We start from the raw sequence: 22,665 nt of genomic DNA on the forward strand, positions 1-22,665 counted from the left end.
TGGTCAAGAGGCAGGGGGAAGGAGTGGCGGGAGGATACTGCAGGTGGGACAAGGGTAGGCTTACAAATAGGGAACCAGGGGATTAGGCAACACCCACCAGCTTCGAACATGTGCTTGCATCTGTTAAAGCTTACGATCATGTGCAGCTGATTGGCTGGAGTAAATTCCCTGGGTGCTCATAACATGAGGTCTCATGGTTCTCTCATCTACTTTGGTGATTTCATGTCACTGCCTGGGCCCAACCAATAAATAAGTGAAGTTGGCACCCATCCAACTACTGAACTATACAGTTTCATATTCCTAACATAGAACCCCTATATGGATAATTAAAAATGAGCATTACAATTTTCAGTATACTCCTATTATCGTGATCTGGAACAACACAAGAAATGGAAGAAGGGTGAAGACTTGGGTTCTGTTTGCTACCTAAATGTAAACACAAAGTTCCGAATATTTAATCTGACGTCAAACAACCACATCCTCCCTACCAAGTTAAAATAAGGCCAAAGACAAGAGCCCCCTGCAGTTGCATTTTATTTTCTGGTCGTCACGTGTTTGGCATTGTAATAAAGTAGAGGTATACTTTTCTCCTCAGAGGATCTGCTTCGGGCATTGCTCCATGCCTTTTGTGCTCATAGAACGACTGATACTTTTGAACTGGGCAATCTTGAGCCTGACTGGAAGAGATGACTTTCATTCCATCTGCAAAAAAGAACACCCATCAGTATACAGACTTAACATATTGTATAGCAGCATAGAGCACAGCGTCCATATCAAGTAATGTCAGTTAATATGCATTGCAAGCCTTTTGTAGCCACCAGCAGAAGGAAATACCACCGAACTGTAAAGTTCCAAAAGTACATTTCATGCCCAGAAACATAACTGACCGTAACCTAGTAAGCACTAAGTCACGGCTCTACAACCTTTTATGTCATGAGGACTTCAGCTGATCAACGAAAATTACCCAAAACTTCTAGCTTAAAAAAGAATTCCACAGCTAGTACTAATACTCAAGGGCTTCCCACTGGGAAGCAAGTTAATCTTCCAACAAGAATCCCTTTAAAAAAACATTTGTATGCGCACATTCAAATCGCAGTGCACGTTCAAATTGCAATAACCTTTTTAAGGAAAATGGCTTGACTCATTGTAAGTTAATCTTCCACCAAGAATCCCTTTAAAAAACATTTGTATGCGCACATTGAAATCGCAGTGCACGTTCAAATTGCAATAACCTTTTTAAGGAAAATGGCTTGACTCATTGTAAGTTAATCTTCCACCAAGAATCCCTTTAAAAAACATTTGTATGCGCACATTGAAATTGCAGTGCACGTTCAAATTGCAATAACCTTTTTAAGGAAAATGCCTTGACTCATTGTACCTTATTGCTGGTCCCCATATTCAAAGAGTAAGTCCCACATCCCCCAGCTCGGATTGAACACCGGATGCTCCAGCTGCAACAATTTGTTCTTGAGGTACAATATCGGGCCGTAACCGACAACCCTGCAGATTTCTTGTCACAACACCCCCGGCCTGCCACTGCCACAGAACGAGAAGCAGCCAAGGAGATCGAGGAACATGTGTGCCAAGTTATAGCATGTACCAAGCCCAAAACCATGAAAATTGAGGAAATCACGTAGGAGTCCGATAAAGATCCCTGCCTCCAACTACCAAAGAAAGCAATCCTGATGGGAGAGTGGAAAATGTTATTCACAGCAGCAGCTTAGAAGACCCCCCAGGCACAAGAAATGAAACAAGCATTGTTTCGAGTATGCCATGAACTGTGTGTCACTTGAAGGCCTCGTCCTCAAATACTGGCAACCACTCTCCACGAACGAGCTCTCAAATTGGCACACAAAGGCCACCAAGGAGTGGTTAAGACACAGGCGTTCCTCAAATCGTTTGTGTGGATGCCAAACATACAACAGAAGGTCATGAGCCTTGTGGAAACCTGCACAGCATGCCTGGCGACACGATGGCCAGGACCCCCTGAACCTATTGCCTGTTCCCCGAGAAGCGAATGCCGGTGGGATACCATAAGCATAAATTTGTGCACCATCAAAAATATACAGCAAGCAATTATAGTGCACCTCACAACATGGGAGATGACACCACAGCAACGCCCCAGAGGCAACAAGGCCAAAACACCAGCACATGGCTAGATAACACGCAAGGGACATTCATGCAACCTTTTGGACTCCAAACAGGACTCTGCTGGGAGCTCTGGATCCAGCAATTCGAGCTAAGCATCAAAGCACGTGACATCACCAGCGAAGAGAAGAAAAGAACCTTCCTCATGCGCAACCTAGGAACCATGGTCCTCGGACTGTTCAATGCTGTCCCAAACAGACGTACAGAGGAGGACTATGAGACGGCGAAAGACATCTTCACCAGGAAATGTATCTCACTTCCAACGAACCCCTCCAGCTCTCTGGGAAGAATCTCAAGGAAGCCAAGAACCTGCAAGATCTCGCCCCTCAGCGACAAGAGCATCACCCAAAAAACATCAAGAGGACAATCTACACCAACTGGAGGACAACCCACACCAAGAATACCTAACACCAAGGGAGAAGGCTAAGAGCCCATCCAGCGAACAAAATGAACGATATTCGCTCCAGAGAACGCTAATACCATCCACCCGACTTCAAGGGTATATCCTGAATAGCATCTACACCCATACCCAAGGATGATCACGAACATCTTCTCTAGCACAGTGGTCACTGATGCAGCATCTGTTGAGTGCACTGGCTCCACTTCGGGGTATCGGGTGAACTCGTCGAGGGCCACCAAGAGGTACGCTTCATTGGTGATGGTGCACAAATAGATGCTTATGATATCCCAGCGGCATTCGCTACTCGGGGAACAGGCAATAAGTTCATGGTGTCCTGGCCGTCGTGTTGCCAGACATGCTTTGCAGGTTTCCACGAGGCGCATGACCTTCTGTTGTATGTTTGGCATCCACACACGGGATTTGAGGAATGCCTGTGTCTTAACCACTCCTTGGTGGTCTTCGTGTGCCAGTTTGAGAGCTCGTTCGTGGAGAGTGGTTGGCAGCATTATGCAGTGTCCTTTGAGGATGAGGCCTTCAAGTGACACAGACAGTTCATGGGGTTAGGATAGTGATTGCAGAGGCACTCATGTTTTTGGTTTTCATTTACTTTGCAAAAAATGACAATTATAAAAACAAAATGAAAATAGATTTTTCATCTAAAGAATTAGCACCAAAAAACATTTCTAAAATGAGTATCTTCTAAAGCTACATAAATTGAAAAAACAGTGGATGGCTCTTCGCTGCCTCGTGCTGAACTCTTCAAAAACGGAGGCCATCTTTCTCCTGACTTCCAATGCCATGCCTCCCCTCTCCCATCTCCTTCCGACCTGACCACCTTGCTCCATCACCAAAAGCTTACAACCTTGTCTTATTTCATAGCAACCTACTATACTGCAAAAATACATCACTTCCACTGCCTCCGCTGCCCATATTAACCTACTCAACATTCGCAAAATGTGTCAATTTCTTACTAACCACTCTACGCGAACTCTAATCTTCACCCTCATGATCAGCAAACTTGACTTTTACACAAGCCTACATTTATAATGTTATAAGTGGACGGTAAGGTAGACCGGGGACAGCTGATCCAAGCTAGGTGACTTAATTTGTGTATATGATACAGTAGATAGTCATCAGGTAGTGACATAGGCCCCGGGCATCCTCCCACCTTCGCATGCTATATGTAGCTGCCTTAACTGTCACTCTTGGAACATGAGGAGAAAGAACACTGACACAGAGACAGATGACATCAAACACTCACACCCCAGGTTCCATACATGGCAGACATACAAGGCATAGAAATAACACATCCTCCTATTTATGAAATGCAAAGACAAGGACAGAGGAAAACTATATGGCAAGAGTAAGATGAAAGTAAAGAACAACTTACATGGAAATTACAATGGAGATAACATAGGAAAATCAGATAGGGAATTCCCAGATGCATCCTGAGAGGAAGAATCCACAAGACACAGTTGGAAACGAACAAGAAATGTGAAGCCAGACTGCACACTTTGTTTGTCAACGGCATGCATAACAGAGCCTTCTCAATGGTGGGGGAGAACCCATCCCCTCCTATAAACTGAAATGTATGCTATAGTGTTTACAATATAAGTATATATAGATTTCGGCTGAACAGTTCACCAGATACCCATCTGAAACCTGGCCTAAGTTTTATTATGTTATTGAAGGGATTGAATTGTGTCATGTTAGTCCTGGAAGCACAGGTGAGTATAGCTGCTGATAATTTGTCATATTCCATCACTGGATCATAGGACGTGCCATTGCGTGGCCAGGAATCATCTGCTGCGATGAACAAAAGTACCTGGAAATGCATACCCTATTGCGAGGCAAGCAAGGAATTCCAAATGAACATACACAAATAGATATACAGTTGATAATGCCCACCTGGAGGCATAATGCATCATGCACAGCGATAACAATAGTCCATAATAACATGTTCAAAGTTGAAAAGGAGCAAGGTACATACCTGTGGAAGGAAAACTGTTATACATGACTAAGATGTTGAACACAACCAGGACCAATATTGGCACAGGTGGGGATGGTTCATACTCATGTGAATGTTACAGCGAGATAAGGGAACATCTGTAGATTCTGAAAATGGGGAACCAGTGTAACTAGTCCCCCGGAAGGCTGTGACCCGCAGAATTCCTGACATGAATCTGGATGTGAGGTGCCATGGCCTGGTAATCAGGCAGGAAAGAAAGACTCTGAACCTCCACTGTATGCCCTGAAGGAACCCAGGTTGAACACTGCAGGTCGCCCTGGTCGGAACCAGACTAAATAATTATGTGCTTCGCTGTTGCTGCCTAGGGTGCTGATAGAACCAATTCCCATTGGTGTGATGATACCAAGAGCGTATAAAGCTGATGAACTGATGGCACCAGTCCAATGTACGAAGAATAATGCAATGTAAAAATAGGAATGGCAATACAGAAATCTTATTAGACTGCCGATTTCAGTAACCCAGTGATTGGGAACATTCCTGAAAGCTATGTGACTACACAGGGTGAGTTGCTAGAATCACTGGATTCCAAGCCTAAAGTAATCTTTAAAGTTCAGTCTGTGTACCCTTATGAGCCAAGTGAAATAGTGTGCTGTCATCAAGATGATTATATATTATTAGAATTAAGTGATTCTAAAAGAGAAAAGCAGCATATTGAAATTGAGGTCAATATTCCCAAGTATTTGAGTGTAGCGACCCTCCAAAGAGAGACTGCCACACAATTAGAGGAAAGAAGAGAGGTTCCCCTTTTGGAGGACTTCCCAGAGTTCTCCAAAAATGGTAGAGGAGCAAATTCAAGCTGCAGATGCTTGCACAAGTGAAGAAGAAAAAGACCAATTGAGAAAGATATTTATGGAATTCAAACAGGTTTTTGCCAAAGATGCCTATGATTGTGGGTTAACCGATTTGCATGTTGCCACACTACCAGAAGGACATGGTAGGGAACCACTATTTGTGCAACAATATACGTTACCCCGGCATGTTTGGAATTACTAGCTGAAATAATCAAAATTTTGAATCTGGAGGAATCATTAGGCCTATCCATAGCACATCAAATACCCCTATATTAGGTGTGCTAAAACCTAATGGCCAATGGCGCTTGTGTGCAGATCTACGAGAATTAAACAAAAAGGTACCCGTTTCCAGGAGGGCACTTCCATTTATTGATCAGGGTCTTGCACAGGTTCACGCTTCAAAGGTGTTTACCAGATTAGACCTTACAGCTGGATACTGGTGTGTGCCACTAGCTGAAGATATTCCAAATTTGTTTGCATTTTTGAAGAACAGGGAAGAACATTGACCATATGCCTTTAAGCAACTATTAATTGGTCGCTCTTATCCTTTTTGCAGAGCATCACGAAAGTGGGACAACACGCAAACACATTTTTTTGCGGCATACCAATTGCAGTGACACTGCCACCCAATACCAACACTCCTGAAGAATTGTCCATGAACGATGATTTAATCTGCTTTGAATAAGGGAAAGAAACATGTTGGGTCATTACAAAGCTGTATTATTATTGTTCTTCTTAACTGCTCATTACACTTGTTTAAATGTCTAATTGTGTGATTGTATTTTTGCTGTGTTTTTCATGCTCCTCTGATTAACTTTGAGTATGATGAACTTTCTGGTTATTTGGTAGTTGTTAATTGGCTTGTTTTGTGCCACTTTCACAGTGTTAAGATCCATTTGTTTACTTTTTGTATCTTCCTTTTATCACTGTTTTTAGAATAATATAATATTTTTGATACGATTTTGAGTGCAGGCTCTCCAGATTACATCTTTCAATAAAATCATTATTTCTGTACAGAGTAATTATTGAATTGTTAGTCACTCTCCCCACCTTTGCCCCCCCCCCCTTACGTGTTTGCTCTGCCCATTGGATTCCTTCGTAGCAACCGGTCTCTGCATATTTTCTGTTAATTTATGCCCCAGGGTTGACCGGTTAGCTCTCCTTTCCCCTTTGTTATTTGGTCTCCAGATTATATGATCTTTTTTTGAGCAGTTTGGGAGCAACAGGGCTGAAGGTGCGCAGTAAATGGGAGGCCGATATAGGGAGAACTTTAACAGATGCAGAATGGGAGAGGGCACTGCTTTACACCAAACAAGTATCAAGGAATGCCAAATTCAAACTCACCCAATTGTATGTTATCCATAGAGTATATATGACTCCACACAGGCTGTCTCTCATAGCAGGAAAGGGTGGGGGGGAACCAGCCCTGCCCAAGATGCACATGCGAAGGAGCGTACTTGATGCACATATTTTGGGTGTGCCCTGTAATCTGGAAATTTTGAGGGGGACATGGTGGAGAAGGTGGCAGACATGGCCCCCGGAATATTGTTTGCTAGGATTGTTCCTTAGGGGCGGGAGGTATGACGCTTACCTTACCAAAATGCAAATCGGCTGATGGCCCTAGAATAGAAGCCTGGTGGGCGAATTTAAGACAATGGTCTCTAGCGCAGACATGAGTGTGGCATAGTGCGCTGCAGAGGGGAACCACAAAAGGAGTGAGGCCTGGAACACCTTGACGCAAAGCATGTTCACCCCTGAAGTAGACGAGTCTCACTGAATGTATATACTTGGAAGGAGGGCCGACACAGGTACCGGGAGGGACAAATGTGAGGGGACCATGCAGACTGGTGGGCAGGAAATGTTGTGGGAGGAGGTGGACTGATGGGGAACTGAGAATGGGAGGAATGGTGACACCCCAGAGAGATGACTGAATTGAAATGCATCTGTATCACGGTTAAAACATGGTGAAAAGTTATCTGTAGTTCGTTTGTTCAATAAATAAAAAACATTAAAAAAATATTATGCAGCATAATTCTCCAAGGAAGGCAGCAACAATGCCCTCCACCACTACTCCTGTCCCTGTTGCAAGAAGTATCTCCTATACAGTTCCAACAGCTCCATACAGTTCCAGCCCAGCTGGTGTTGGTGCAGACAACTTCAACGAATTTGCAACTGCATGCCTCTTCACAAACCAAAGTTATACACATAGGCCGCCGTTGCCACTCTGGCGAGAGCAATTGTTGTTGCCTGAAGGCTTCCCACTTGGATAAGTGCCTATGGGTGGAGGGTGTAAATGTTAACTGCTCTCTTTGTTGACCCCCTTTAGGCACTTTGGTAGGCAAGAGTACTTGCTTGAGAGGGGTGGTGGTCTCTGCCATTGTCCCCTCACCAGCTTGTCCTCTTTTCCAATTGTATAAGCTGCAGGTGCAGGCCGTTTTACCAGCTAGTCACTCTTGTGACAAAAGCCCTTCCTTGGCTCGTACACGTACACTTCCTCCTTGGCAGCCTCACACAACCAGGACTCCTGCCTCATGACTGATATTTGCTGTGGCACCAGTGCTGCGCAGTAGGCCTACCCATCAAGGCCTTCCACCACCAGGGCCTGGGACCAGCGGGCCCCTTAACAACTGGCGACGAGGATGGGATCTGGCGCCCTGCCAATCCCGAAGAGAAGGGGCTCAACTGGCCCCAGCCGTGCTACCGGCATGGCCAAGCTTGCTCCTGCAGGAGCTAGAGCGGCGTAAGGGACACTAGCTGTCCCTGCCATGGAAGTGTGCTAAAGGCGCTGAAGCCGTGGCGTGCATGACCCGAAAGGACAAGATGGTGACCACAACAAGGGGCTAGACCAGCCCAGCCACATGACTCGTGTGGTGCAGCTTGCTCCCACATGGGGGAAGTTCACGCCTGGCCAAAATGGGAGAACGCCTTGCCCTTGCCAGGATGCCAGCATCCCCGGTGCCTGGTGAAGCTAGCCACCAAAGTTTCTGAAGTCGGGGCGAGCACAGCACTTTGGGACAGAATGGTGGCCACAACGAGGGGAGCGGCCTCCCTGCAGCCCCCACCATGGAGCCGATCTGCCGGCCTCCCAAGCACACAATGTACAACCTTGTCCCGCATGGGGGAGTCTGCCCAGTGGGCAGCCCAGACCTCTGCTGGAGATGGCTCCTGCCTTGGGGAGCCAGGTCAGTCATTGTGGCTTTGAGTGCTGCATCAATAAATACTTTGTGGACTGCCATTGACATGGTACCTGTTCACAACGATTACTTCAGCGTGGCCGAGAAGGGAAGACCGCTTGAAGTAGAGATGGTGCAGCCTTTGCCGCAAGGAGCGAAGAGGGTCTCCCGCCTGAGGAAGAGCAAAGAACAGGCTCTACCGCCACAACAGCAAGGAAGGCTACTCCGGCCTCACCGACGTGAGTTGACCCCGCCTGGAGGGTGTGCCTAAACAGGCGAGGCCGTGACCGCTGCCTGCAGCTCTGCCCCATCCCCAAATGCAAGCTCCTGAGTAGGGGGAGAGGGGCAAACTCTGTTGCTCCATTGAAATGATCCATCCAGCGTCCCCACGCAGCAGAGGTGGCCCCCAGGTGAGTCCTTGCCTGCCTGCAAGGTGTCAGCCCTACACATCGCAATGATAGCAGAGGTGGAACATGGACTCAGGAAACAAACGTGCAGGTCAGTGTTGCACCGACCCTCCTAGACCAACAAAAGTGTGCCTGTAGGTGGATCTGCCCCCTTCCCCCAAACTGACACGCAGTAGCAGATGTGGCTCCTGGTAGACCCAGGTGCAGCTTTTCCTGCCCCACACTGATGTTAATGAACGAATAAAGCTAAATGTATATGTCCTAAGACCCCGAATGGAGCAATGAACAATGTGGTGTGTGAAGCCGTTATCCTGCATGTCCTTGCATGTTTAAAGTGAACACGGTACTATGACACGTTGAAACTGCACTCCTTGTATGTATTCGTCCCGGTGTGTAGAAGTCATTCTTACGGGAGTCACCCTTTGATAAACCGCCCGACCAGAATGGAGGCACCATTTTTCATGAACTAATAAAGTTTTGCCTGTTTGTGCATCTGCACAGCCCAGTATCCCCAAGGTTAACGGGCAATATGTATTTAAATGTACCGTATAACCCCACAAGTTACAGTTGTTATTCATTGTGTTATCGTTGTTTTATCTCATACCCCTGGCAGGGGATGTTGACTAAAGCCCCTCTGGGTCTTGTGCCCAGTCACATGTGGTACACACGTGGGTGACACCATGTGGTGTTCTTAATAAAGGGCCAAGAAGCTTCCTGCTTGTCAGTTTCACACCACCATGACTCCTGCCTCATGGCTGTTATTTGGGGCGGCGCCAGCGCTGCACAGTAGGCCTACCCATCAAGGCCCTCCACCAGGGCCCGGGACCACTGCGACCCTTAACATTCACCAGTGTTACAATGTTGTGACTGGACGGCAAGGAAGACAGAAGGCAGCTGGTCCAAGGTAGGTGACTTTATTCATGTATATGATACAGCAGGTACTCAACAGGTAATCAGGAACAGGTAAGTAGATGATATAAGCAGGACCCCTCCCCTGGCATTCTCGACCCTTAGCTGTTAATCTTGGAACATGAAGAGGAAGCACACTGACAATGAGACAGATGGCATCACCCCCCCCAGCCGCCACCCCCCAGGTTCCATAGATGGCAGACACACAAAGAGGACAAAGAAGACAGGATATAAAAACTCCCTCCTTGTACACTCAATCTCCATGTCCCTCACTGACTCAAACTGCTCCACTGGAATCTGCTGTCCATCACAATTAAAGCCAGATCAACTGTGGATCTCCTCAAACCTTGGCTTAAACATCACTTCCTTGCTAAAGAGGGACCTTCCCAGTACTCACCCCACCCTCCCTACCTGCACCACCAGTCCCTCCAGTGACGTGTAATAATGCAATTGTGTATATTTACGTAGTACTTCTCTTTGGTGTGAAGTACTTGTCCCCTTAGTTAACATTACCCTTATGTAATCTCTTTTTTACATATATTTATTTCTGTTTGTTTTGTCCTTGGTCTATACCCCACTTGTGTACAGCCTTAAACTGGCTCACCACTTGTTCTCATCTTTTTGCTGTTATAAAGGCACCCTTCGGGGGAACGCCTCTGCCATCTGTAAAAATGTTATTGTAAGTCATTTCTGATCAAAATTGATATCCCTGTTCTTCAAATAAATAGAAATACTTTAAGATTTGTAAAAACCGTCACATAACGGGTAAAACGGTAAAAGTGTCAGTGCGGAGGCAGAACAGAACGCATGACACGGTTTAAAAGTAGGGTTCAACAGCTTTACTCTCATAACAGGATGGGTTGGGTGAATGTTTATGATATGATATTACATTTATAACGTGCCTACACACAAGTGTTTCAAGGTGCGACAAGGCAAGGGCGGGGGAACAGAGGGAAGACAGACAGCGATCCTACTAGGCCAGGTGTCATTCAGATCACGCAAGTGCATGGGAAGGGGGAAAGTGCAGTATATGGGATAAAAGAATAATAGCAATAAGTAAAGTACGACCAGCTGGTGGGAAGTGCAAGGGTAAATTCAGACATACAGTGTCAAGTGCTGGTAGTGGGACTGTAAGCAAACAGAGATAGTCACGAGTGCGGGAGTTGCCAGGAAGGCAGTGGAGGTGAGCGACTGGTGGTGGAGGGGACCTGTGCCCGAGATCAGAGGGTGGCCAGGTAACCAGTGCAGTTTCAGGCAGGGCTACGGCAGGGGAGAGGAGGAGAAAAAGCAGAAGCAAAGAGAAAGGTTTTGAGGTGCTTCCGGAACTGGAGATGGTTCTCCTCAAGTTTCAGTGAGGCAGGGAGGCTGTTCCAGAGGGAGGCCCCCGCCGAAGCGAGAGATCTACCACCAACTCGTTGCTTGGAGAAGCGACTGACACTGAGGGAGTTAGAGGCTGATGAGCGAAGAGCTTGAGAAGGAAGATATTTAGGAAGAGAGAGTAAGGTATTGAGGCACCAGAAGGCCTTGTGGACAACGCAGAGGGTTTTGAACTTAATCCTCACAGCCACTGGGAGCTAGTGGAGAGATTTCAGTCCTGGAGAGATACGATCCCTGGGCTTGATGCCAAGGACAAGTCTCGCAGTACTGTTCTGGATAAGTTGCAGAGGGCGGAGAGTAGAGGCAGGCATATTTAGAAAGAGGCTGTTGCAACAGTCCAGCCTAGAGAGTACCAGAGCTCTGGAGACAGTGAGCTTCTGGGGGAAGGAGAGGAAAGGAAGAATATCTCTGAGGATGTGCAGCTGGTAGTGTGACTTCTTAGAGACGTCAGAGATGTTAGGAGAGAAGGAGAGTGTGGATTCGAATATGGTCCGAGGTTTTTAGCCTCACAGGTGGGAGCAGGAAGAGGGCCAAGAGAGGCCAGCCAGAGAGTGACCGGAAAGGAGGGAGTGGGTGTGCTGATTAGGAGAATCTCAGTCATACTGGCATTAAGGCAGAGGTCATTGGCAGCACACCACTCCTGGATAGCGGACAGACAGTCAGAGATGAGGGAGAAGTGGTGGCTGAGGGTAGCCTGAAAATGAGCTGAGGGTCATTCGCATAGCACTGGAGGTTGGGGCAGAGTGTGGCAATGCGGTGGGCAAGAAAAGCCAGGTATTGGCTAAACAGCCAGGGAGAGAGGTTAGACCCCAGGGGAAGACCACAGGTAGAGATAGAGGAGAGGAAGGATCCAAGTTGAACCTGGGAGGGTCTATCAGAGAGGAAACGCCAGCCACGCCAGGGCCTGACCAGTGATACCCTGGTTATCACAGAGACGATTGAGCAGGATGGCACTGGTGACCGTATCAAAGGCAGAAGAGAGATCAAGAAAGATAATGACACAGGGGGTGTTGGAGCTATGAGGAAATAAAGCGGTAAACAATAGAGAAAGGATAGCCAATTGTGTTGTTCTATGAAAATTGTGTATGGAAGTGGAACAAGCACAATAATAGTGTGAGAACAGTTTGGTAGGGTTCTAGAGCAGACTTGATACTCCCTCACAAAGCCCCCACTATCTCTCTTATGGGATATTGGCACCCTGTGACAAGGTGTTAAAGGATAAGTTTGGAGGAACTGCAGCAGAGGTAATGGGAAATGCTCCTACAATATAAGGAAGAGGAGCTATTGCTAAATGTGTCAAGATGAACAAAGAAAACAAGTGCAAGGTCGCATACTAGGGGGATCTGTAGTTGCAGTCCAAATAAAATGTCCTATTTAAAATTATATGAGCCCAGTGATGCTCTCTGGTTATTTAAAAGGTCTCTGCGCAATTCCTTTTACCTCCTGATGGTGCCTATCTCCATCCTCAACTCTCACCTTTAGGTTTCTATGTTCTAATTCACCTCCACTTTCAACTCTTCCTTCTGGCTCTGTATACCCTCTTCTACACCAACACTGCCTGGTCACAGGTGCGAATAGGCGGTTGTGACCTTAAGGAATTGTTTCAAAAATGGTTCAATGAAAAGAGACAGTTGCTTCATGCTTGTTCAAATAGTAGGCTATAACTGCTAGATGAAACTTCAAAAGGTCATGGGATAAGGCTGACTTGTAAGGCGATACATGGTGTGCCTGAGCCCAGAAGGTTGGTAATTCACAGATGGCCTAAAGAGCACACCAACTCTCGAGAAAGGTTCAAGGTTTTTCTATTATCTCTTTAAAGGGGGTCCACCTAAGAGCCGACCGTCTCTTTCATCTGCCCTTGGGCTCCCTCCACCTTTTCCCAGACTTCCCTATTTCCCAAGATAGTCAATAGAGACCAGTAACCCCTACCATCCCAAGTCTGACAGGCTGGCGTTGAGGACCTAAAGCAAACCGCCTTATCCCTCTGAATCTGATTTTCTAGATGGATCCTAACCCGGGATCCCACAAATCCTGCAATGGTCTTTAAACTTGGAATTGGCGCCTTGTACTCACCCAGGTCTCACTTGTTCTTATGTCTCTAATGTCCTTGTATTACACACTCTGATAGTTATTCCTTATACTCTCTCCCTCCTCCTCCTCCCGCTCTATGTTCTTGTAGTCAATAGAGACCAGTAACCCCTACCATCCCAAGTCTGACAGGCTGGCGTTGAGGACCTAAAGCAAACCGCCTTATCCCTCTGAATCTGATTTTCTAGATGGATCCTAACCCGGGATCCCACAAATCCTGCAATGGTCTTTAAACTTGGAATTGGCGTCTTGTACTCACCCAGGTCTCACTTGTTCTTATGTCTCTAATGTCCTTGTATTACACACTCTGATAGTTATTCCTTATACTCTCTCCCTCCTCCTCCTCCCGCTCTATGTTCTTGCCCCTCTCTCTCTCTCCAAGAATTACCGAAAGAAAGAAAAAATATGGTTGAAACTTAAGACACAACCTCTCATCAGAATGCCAAAGAGACACTGGCAAACTATAAACAGGGAATTATTTCAGCAAAATCTCAGTTCGTTCAAGAACAGATCAACCCTTCTAAGAACAGGTCGAAAGATCTATTTGCCTTGATTAGGAGCCTGGCATCACTGGCCAGCGTATTATCCGGGCTCCCGTCCTCTCATGCTCTGGCAAATTAATTTTATGAGTTTTTTTTTTATTTAAATGAAAAAATAAATCTCATACGCAGGCAATTGCATTCCCAATCTAACATCGTTGCGGCCTCTAATCAAACTCCAGACCCTCTGAGAAGGGTAATTCCTCAAGTCCCCTCTTTTTCCTTTTCCCTGGTTAATTCCAAGGTGATTGAAGACTTTTTCCTTTTCCCTGGTTAATTCCAAGGTGATTGAAGACTTTTTCCTTTTCCCTGGTTAATTCCAAGGTGATTGAAGATCTGATCTCACAACTTAAACCCACAGACCATGATTATGATCCAATCCCAGCACATCTGGCAGAAACACATGCCTCCTATTTTAGCGATTTCATGACAGAATTTGTGAACACATCCTTAGCGCAGGGATCTGTACCCCAACATCTAAAGAAATCTGTTCTCACACCTCTTTAAAAAATCTACTACTACCACCCAATTGCAGGTCTACCCTGACCTGCTAAGGTCCTGGAAAAGAGCCACCACACACCTGCAGAGTTATTTAGAGGAACACTCCATTCTTGAAACCTTTCAGTCTGGTTTCAGGCCCGGCCACGGGAATGAAACAGCACTATTGGCTGTGTGGGATGATATCCTGAGGGCAGCTGATGAGGGGGATCTGAGTATGTTGAATTTGTCGGCAGCCTTTGATACGGTTGACTTTGAGCCATCATTGACCAGACTTCTCGAAGTCGCCCAGGTGTCAGAGGCTGCCTTGAATTGGTTCTCCTCCTTCCTGAAAAATCGGACCCAAGTAGTCAAGCCTGGAGGTTACTATTCTGAAGCTCTCCCAGTACTCTGTGGAGTTCCACAGGGATCTTCACTATCACCAATACTGTTTAATATCTATCTCAGGACAGTGATGGAGATCTTCTCCAGGTTTAATCTGAAATACCATTCATATGCAGACAACACACAAATATATGTCAGATTAAAATCAGCACCAAAAGCAACAGAGCGTGTCTTGGCCTGTGCTGAAGCCATAAACTACTGGATGGTAGAAAGTAAGCTTCAGTTAAACCCTAATAAAACTGAGATCATTTTATTTAGACCAAAGCAGCTTCTTAGCAAATACCATGCCTCTAATCCGTCCTGTCATCTTTGGTTCTGCAACATCCTTCTATAAGATCAAGAACTTGGGCTGTATTTGGCAAGCATCTCTGGCCAGTAATGCCCATGTTTCAGAGGTAGTCAAATCTGTCTACTTTCAAATGTAGCCTCCTGAAACCTATTTTGCCCCTGGTTTCCGGATCAGACCGTGCATCGATTGTAGGTCAAGACTGGACTATTGCGGTACATAGCTACTTGGAGTTCTGGATTGTCAACTGCAACTGCTCCAGGTAGTTCAGAATGCGGCCATTTGACTAGTGTACAATCTTCCAAAAAGAGTTTCCATCTCCAACTACCATAGAAAATTGCACTGGTTACCAGTGCGGAAAAAATTGAATTTAGACTACTATGCCTGATCTTCAGGTGCTTTCAGGGAACTACACCCAGGTATCTGATATCAAGAATTAAGATCTATTGATCAGTACATACTTTACATTCCTCTTGTAAAAATCTTCTGGTGGTCCCCTCATCTAAATGCCTATCTCGAGGAAACCGATGCTTTTCCATCAGGGGCCCCCAACTCTGGCAGAACTGCAGAAAATGTCATCTATCATTCCCTTTCAGAAGAAATTAAAAACATACCTGTTCCAGTGATTAACTGGGTTCTGTGACTGTGCTTAGACGTGAGCAAGGGATCTTAACACCTGCGCCTAGATGCAGTTTACGGTTTGGTTCCGAAAGGAGGTGCGCACTATAAATACCTAATCTAATATAATCCAAAATTGATCAATACCACATCTAGTGTCACAGTGAGCTTTAATGGTCAATGCATTTGTTGTTTGAACCTTTAAGGATGCCATACAAGAGACCTCTTTATAATAGCTTCAAGCTTGCGTCAATATGATCTGAGGAAAGGAAAGGGTGAAAACTGGGGTATACAAACTCTGTCTGGGTGCCATTAAAACACGGACTCTGGTCTAGGAGGTATCTGTAAACAGAGAGGAGTTGACCCAAATGCCTTACACCATTTATCGGGACATTTCACCAGTTGTGGGACGCAAATGGTGGCCTTCACGATTTGCTTTCCTAAATCCCACAGTGTCCAATACAGGGACTGTTGTGACCACCATCCATTATCTCTCTCTGAGACTTTTAGGTCAAAATGTTCACCATCTTCTGGCATTTAGACATCACTTCTACTCCTCATCCACACCCTTAGCGATATCCTCATTCTTCCAATATGTGCCCCATATCTAGCAAAGGGACTGGCTGAGGAGGGCTGTCAGAGACAAGTGGTTTCATGTGTGGCTCAAGACTGTGTGTCAATGCTTTCTGCCCAGAGAGTCCTGGACATGGGATAAGTAGCTTCTTCTTCCACACCGAATGGTACACCTCTCATGGTGAGAGAGTGGGGGGAAATATTCGCCTCAATAGTTTCCCTTCTCATTTAGCCTTTAGTGCTTCGTAATCATGAACAATCTGTTGCATGAGGCCTTCTCTAAAAACAACTTGCATTGAGCTGAATTGTTTGATTTGGTGAGAGATGAGCTGTTAAAGGCTAATTAGCAGTGGGATACCAATATACACAGTTGTGCAAGGAGGCTTAACAGTTTAAACACAAGTCTATGTTAGGCAAGCCAATTCCAAGATTGAGCAGGTTTGGTGATGTATAAAGTGGGAGGGAGTTCTGAGTTGGAATGCTCCCAACCTTCTGAATTGCCTTTCAGAGTCCACATTCAAGCCCGTGTCTGAGCAGCATGAAGCAACTCGGCCGAACTCTTTAAAATCTGCAAGGAGCTGGCCAACCCTGCTGCAGTCTCTACCCCTCCTGTTGCCTCCCAGGCTCTTTGCAATGCCCTTGCCTCTCTATCTTAAAAACCCAGGACATCCTGTCCACCCTTTCCTCCCCTCCCCCATCTCTCCCCTCTCCATCTGTGCTTGTTGAACCTCACTCAGCCACCCCCCCACCCTCCTTCTCATCCTTTCCTCTTTTCTCCACTGAGGAGGTCGCTAGACAAGTGCGATCTATGAAAGCCTCGTCAAAACAGGTTCACCCCTGTTCCTCCGAAACCATCAAGGATCATATTGACACCCTCGCTCTGGACCTTTCCGATTTCTGCAACCACTTCTTTGCCTCAGGATCCTTCCTCTCCCCTCTAAAGCACTCTTGTGCATCCTCTTCTCAGGAAACCCACAGCGGATCCTTCTTGTCCTGCCAACTATCGCCCAATTTCCATTACTCCCTTTCTGGGCAAAAACCTTTAAAAGCTGGCCATCTCCCAGCTTAACTTTCACTCGGATTCTGTTGGCTGTCTCCACGACCACCAGTCCGGCTTCAGACCTGCCAGAAGCATGGAAACTGCTCTCCTGAACATCCGTGAAGAACTGCTCCCCAATCTTGACTCTAGCATTCCCTCTGTCCTCATCCTACTCGATCTCTCTTCTGCCTTTGACACGGTCAACCATCCTGCTCAACCGTCTCCGTGATAACCTGGGTATCACCGATCAGGCTCTGGCCTCGCTGACCTCTTTCCTCTCTGATCGACCCTCCCAGGTCATACTGGAGTCCTTCCTATCATCTATCTCCCTGTCTGCCTGTGGTGTTCCCGAGGGGTCTAACCTCTCGCTCTGGCTTTTCAACCAATACCTGGCAACTCTAACCCGCTGCATTGCCATTTTCTGCTCACATTTCCAGTGTTACGCTGAAGACACTGAACTCATTTTCAGGCTGCCCTCGGCCACCTCCTCTCCCTCTCTCATCTCTGACTGCCTTACTGCCATTCAAGATTGGTGTTCCGCCAATGATCATTGTCTGAACGCCAGCAAGACTGAGATCCTCCTCATTGGCACGCCTTCTCCATCTGAATGATCTTTATCTGAACGCCAGCAAGACTGAGATCCTCCTCATTGGCACACCTTCTCCATCTTTTCCCCTCACTCTCTGGCCGGCCTCCTTTCGCCCTCCTCGAACACCCACCTGCAAGGCTAAGAATCTCGGGTTCATCTTTGATTCCACACTTTCCTTCTCTGCCCACATCTCTAATGTCTCTAAAAAAAATCTAACTTCCTACTGCACCTCCTCAGTGGTACTCTACCTTCCTCTCCTTCCCCCAGAAGCTCACTGTCTGCCAAGCGCTGGTTCTATCTAGGTTGGACTATTGTAACAGCCTCTTTCTAAACCTACCTGCCTCTACCCTCCGCCCGCTGCAACTAATCCAGAACAGAACTGCAAGACTTGTCCTTGGCCTCAAGCCCTGGGATCGTATCTCTCCAGCTCTGAAATCTCTCCATTGGCTCCCAGTAGATGCAAGGATTAAATTCAAAACCCTCTGCATTGTCCAAAAGACCTTCTGTGGCCTGGGTCCAAAATACCTTCAGCTATCCCTCGCAAATACCTCCCCTCCCAAGCTCTTCGCTCCTCTACCTCTAACTCCCTCAGGATCAGTCATTTTTCAAAGAAACAAGCTTGGGGTAGATCTCTGTCTTCAGCTGGTGCCTCCCTCTGGAACAGCCTCTCTGCCACTCTAAAACTTGAGGAGAACCATCTCCGGTTCCACAAACACCTCAAGACCTTCCTCTTTGCTTCTGCCTTTGCCCACCCTCTCCCCTGTTGATCTGTTCTCTTCTGGCACTGTGCACCTGGTCACCCTTTGTCCGCTGGGCCCAGGAACCTGCTCACCCTGCCGCACTGCCTCCGGGCCACCCCTTGCACTAGGGTCTGTATCTGTACCCATACAGTCCCCCCACCTCACATTTTTCTTCCTGCACTTATCAGACCTACTCTGTCTGCTGCCTTAAACCCATCACTTCCTGGCCGCACTACCACTGTTTGTTGCCTTTATTATTTATCTATTATTATTTATCTGTTTCTCCTTTGCTCCGCACTTTTCCATTTCTCCCCATTCCATGCACTTTTCCCCTCTCCCTACCCCATGCACTTGCACGTTCTCAATGTCACTGGGCCTAGTAAGATCGTTGTTTTGTTCTTCCCTGTTCCCCTCCCTTGCCGCACTCTGAAACACTTTGTGTACGAGCGCGATAGAAATAAAATATCAGTATCTTCCGATATTGCCCTAATCAGACCTTCCATGCGAAACTCATTTTCTGGCCCTACCTGCTTTTTAATTTAAATAAATATTCTCTACATGGCAAAAATTAATCGATAAGATTTTAGCACTCGCCTAAAGGACAGAGACCAGTATTTCCCACTAATGAGTGCGCACCACCATCTTCTACACTCCGGCACTTTCTGCACTCACACTTGTCTGTAAAGAGATGGAACAGATGCTAGTGTCTGTGACTCAGAGATTAGTGCGCTGCACCATTCGACACAACCAGAATTGAATTAGAAAACGTCAAAATCTACTCCTGGAAACATGGATGGGAGAATTCCACATCCTAGATCATAATTCTTCATGTACATATAGACCAAATATTGCCTTTAAACTGCATTTTCTATATGAGTACTAGTGCACATAAGAAAAGGTTAAGAGATTGACCTTTTGATTTAGTAGTTAGAGTGAGGCAGGGTCAGGGAAAGATTGCAGCCTAGGCAGTTTGGGTTCAGAATATGTTTAGGGTTCATTTTGTATCCTCATTACTAGGACTAGTAGTAGTTCTGAGACAACTCAGATTATGAATTTAGGCAACTAGACCAAGGAGTTACTTGTTATTTACAAACAAACTGCAAGATAGAAGTCAACTCCCCATGCAGTCCAAATGCAAGAAAAAACAATTGAAGAAAAAGAGCCCTTAAGACAGTCCATTTGAGAGTTGCTTATTTAAGCTAAGATTTTGGAAATAAGGAATCACTTGGGTCGACTCATACAACTCAGAAGGATACCAACCTTCCAACACTGCAATCGTGTCCAAGTACAGAAAAGATTCTAGGGGAGAAACATGGTAAGGCAAAGATCCTAGAACAAACCAAACCTTGTTCTTTTTCTTTTGTCTCACGCTGGGGAGTTCCTGGAAGAGAGAGCTAACAGTGTATACTGTGGAAAACTGAACATGCAGACCTGACTAATGATTGGGCAGGCTGAGCTTTCCACCCACGTTGCTATGGAGTACGAGGGGACCACCTTGGGGCCTCTGGCTTTAATAATGAAAGAATTATGGTTTGCAATAGCAGCCTGGGCTAAAGAGAATCTAGCCTTGGGTCTGCAGGTTGAAACCCTTACACGAAAGATTTACAGGTCCCATGTTTCTTTCACAGCCCAGCCACTAAAGACCAGAGTAGGCCGAGCAATCACAGGTGAGAGTCCCCAAGAAAATGTTAACTTTTGGAAAAGGGGTGTCTATTGATGTTACATTTACCTATGCCTTTACTGGCCCCAGATAGTTTTTCAAATGATCCCAAGAAATATCAAGTTTTCATTACGAAACGCAAGGCCCAATATCTGAGTCGGCTAAAGGCTTTTCCTTTTCCACAGGAGATGCCCCCTTCTTGGTCAACTTCGCTAGTGTCTGAAAACAGTATTTTATTTTTTTATTGTACATTCAGTTGCAAAATTAATTAAAGCCTTACACAAATTCATCAGAAAAACATTACATAAAATACAAATTGATCCAGTGTGTACCTCCATGAACACACTATCCCTAGTCTACCAATTTAATTATAGACAAAATTGAAACAGAGTCTTACTCACCGGATAAGGCATCTTGGACCAGCACAATTCCTAAATAACCTTCCCAGGGTTATGACCATACAAATTGGTAAGTTTCCTGAAGTAGGCAACACGTTGGGTCACCAAAGCTTCACAATACAAAAGGAGATGTTGGAGTGATTCCCTGCCTTCTTAACAAAATCTACAGCTGTCAGAGTGGCAAATCCTCCTTCCTCCATCTAACACAATTCACCCTAGTGGGCAAAATATGAAACCTAAACCTCAACAAGGTATATAGAATTTTCCAGGAGGGAAATTTACAGATGTATTTTACAGTGGTATTGTGCACATACTCCCATCATTTATGCCAGAGAGTTAGATTCTGATACCTCTCATACCTGCTCACCATGTCTCTTGTTCGGTGTCTAGTCAAAGGATCGAATCAAAAGGGTCGACAGGTCAAAGGATCGATTTTTTTTAAAATTATATATTTTTTTTAGTTTTTCGTTTAGGGAAAAAAAAAATCGATCCTTTGGTGTCGATCCTTTGACGTATCGACTCTTTAGATTCGATCCTTTGACTGCCAACCCTCTTGTTCTACACCAGTTTCTGAGCCATAATCTTGGTTTTTACACTCACAGAATTTCCCTTAAAAGATCCCCATCTAATCCCCACTGTTGCAATTATTTGGTTATCAGAATCTCATCAATTCGGGTGGTACTTTCTGTAAAGCCAGAAGACAACATATTCACTGGAGGGGAATGAAATGTATAACACAATAAAATTCCCTTCCAAACAATGTGAGTTACAAGAACACAGAAAGGTATGGCCTGGGGTAAAATGAATACTCTCTTCCATAAAAAGCCTTCTAAATGATAAAAGTCCTCATCCAACAAACTATTATGTATTTCCAGGCCATAAATCAACATGGGAACATTTTTGCTTTATACAATTTGGGGGTGATTGAGAACTTTCCAGATTCGAAGTTAACACATTTTTCATCTGAGCAACTGCCTTTAAAGCTTTAACATATGGGCCTTCCATAACCAATCTTTTCCCAGGAGTACTAAATATATCAAAGCGAAGGTACTTCATTCTGTCCACTTGGACAGCTCCCCTCCCTGAGCCCCCAACTATAGGGAATTTCTCTTTTTCCCTTTCCCTGCAGTAAGGGTTAATGAGTTTTTCCAATATTTAAAGTAAGATCCTTTTTTGTACAATACAGGTGAAAACTATTCAACAATCTTTGAATTCCCAATTTTGTACAATTCAGTAGAATAATGTTGTCACCATAAGTTATCCAAAAATAAGTGGGTTCATAAGACATTTGGAGCAATAAAATATACAGGCTTTAGGTGCTCCCCCAGGTCCGCCATATATGCATTAAATAGGAACAGTGCCAATATGCACCCTTGACGGAGACCACTATTTAGCCGGTCCGATAGCACAGCGAGTAGAGCGCTCGCTTTGACATCTGTGCAGAGCCTAATGATGCAGGTTCGAATTCCGACAGGGCCAAATTTAGCCTTTCATCCTTCCGAGGTCAATAAATTAGCACCACACACCGTGGCTAATAAATAATAAGCAGCGCTCAGATACCTGAGGGTTTGTAGTGCTATATAAATGCAAAAAATTATTAATATTTGTCAAAATGATTGATGACAACAATTCCTCTAAATTCAAACAGATCTTTACCACCGAATGGTCATGCAGATGAATGAGGGGTGCCAATAACCCCTTCGAGAGACCCCAAGCTGATAATTTCATCCACAATTTGTTCCTATTTATGCGATCAAAAGCCAGGGATAAATCTACCAATACAATATACAACTCTGTGTGGACTCTTTCCCAGGAAAGGCCTTGTATGAGATTTAAAACCCAACATGCCACATTGGTATCCGTACCTACCCTGAAGCCCAATTGGTGTGGTTTAAGAATACCATGATAACTAGCCCATTCATTAAGGGAGGAGAGCAAAGCCGATGCAAATATTTTAGAATCGGTGTCAAGTAACGCAATCGGCCTATAATTTTCGGGAGCATCCTGCGCTCCTTTTTT

The 22,665-nt window shown here is 45.5% G+C and overlaps 1 protein-coding gene across 4 annotated transcripts in view; it reads right to left on the reverse strand.

Annotated features, from left to right (window-relative positions):
- Window positions 1-517: 517 nt before the first annotated feature.
- The window catches only part of LOC138516193 (uncharacterized), a 402,743-nt gene continuing 380,595 nt past the window's right edge, over window positions 518-22,665 (reverse strand). For all 4 annotated transcript variants that reach the window (XM_069631134.1, XM_069631133.1, XM_069631135.1 and 1 more), the window contains one exon: window positions 518-702. The gene's annotated coding sequence lies outside the window, so the exon portion shown is untranslated. The remainder of the gene's footprint in view (window positions 703-22,665) is intronic.

This window comes from Ambystoma mexicanum, chromosome 6q, assembly GCF_040938575.1.
Source record: "Ambystoma mexicanum isolate Mex_15411 chromosome 6q, UKY_AmexF1_1, whole genome shotgun sequence".
NCBI lineage: Eukaryota > Metazoa > Chordata > Amphibia > Caudata > Ambystomatidae > Ambystoma > Ambystoma mexicanum.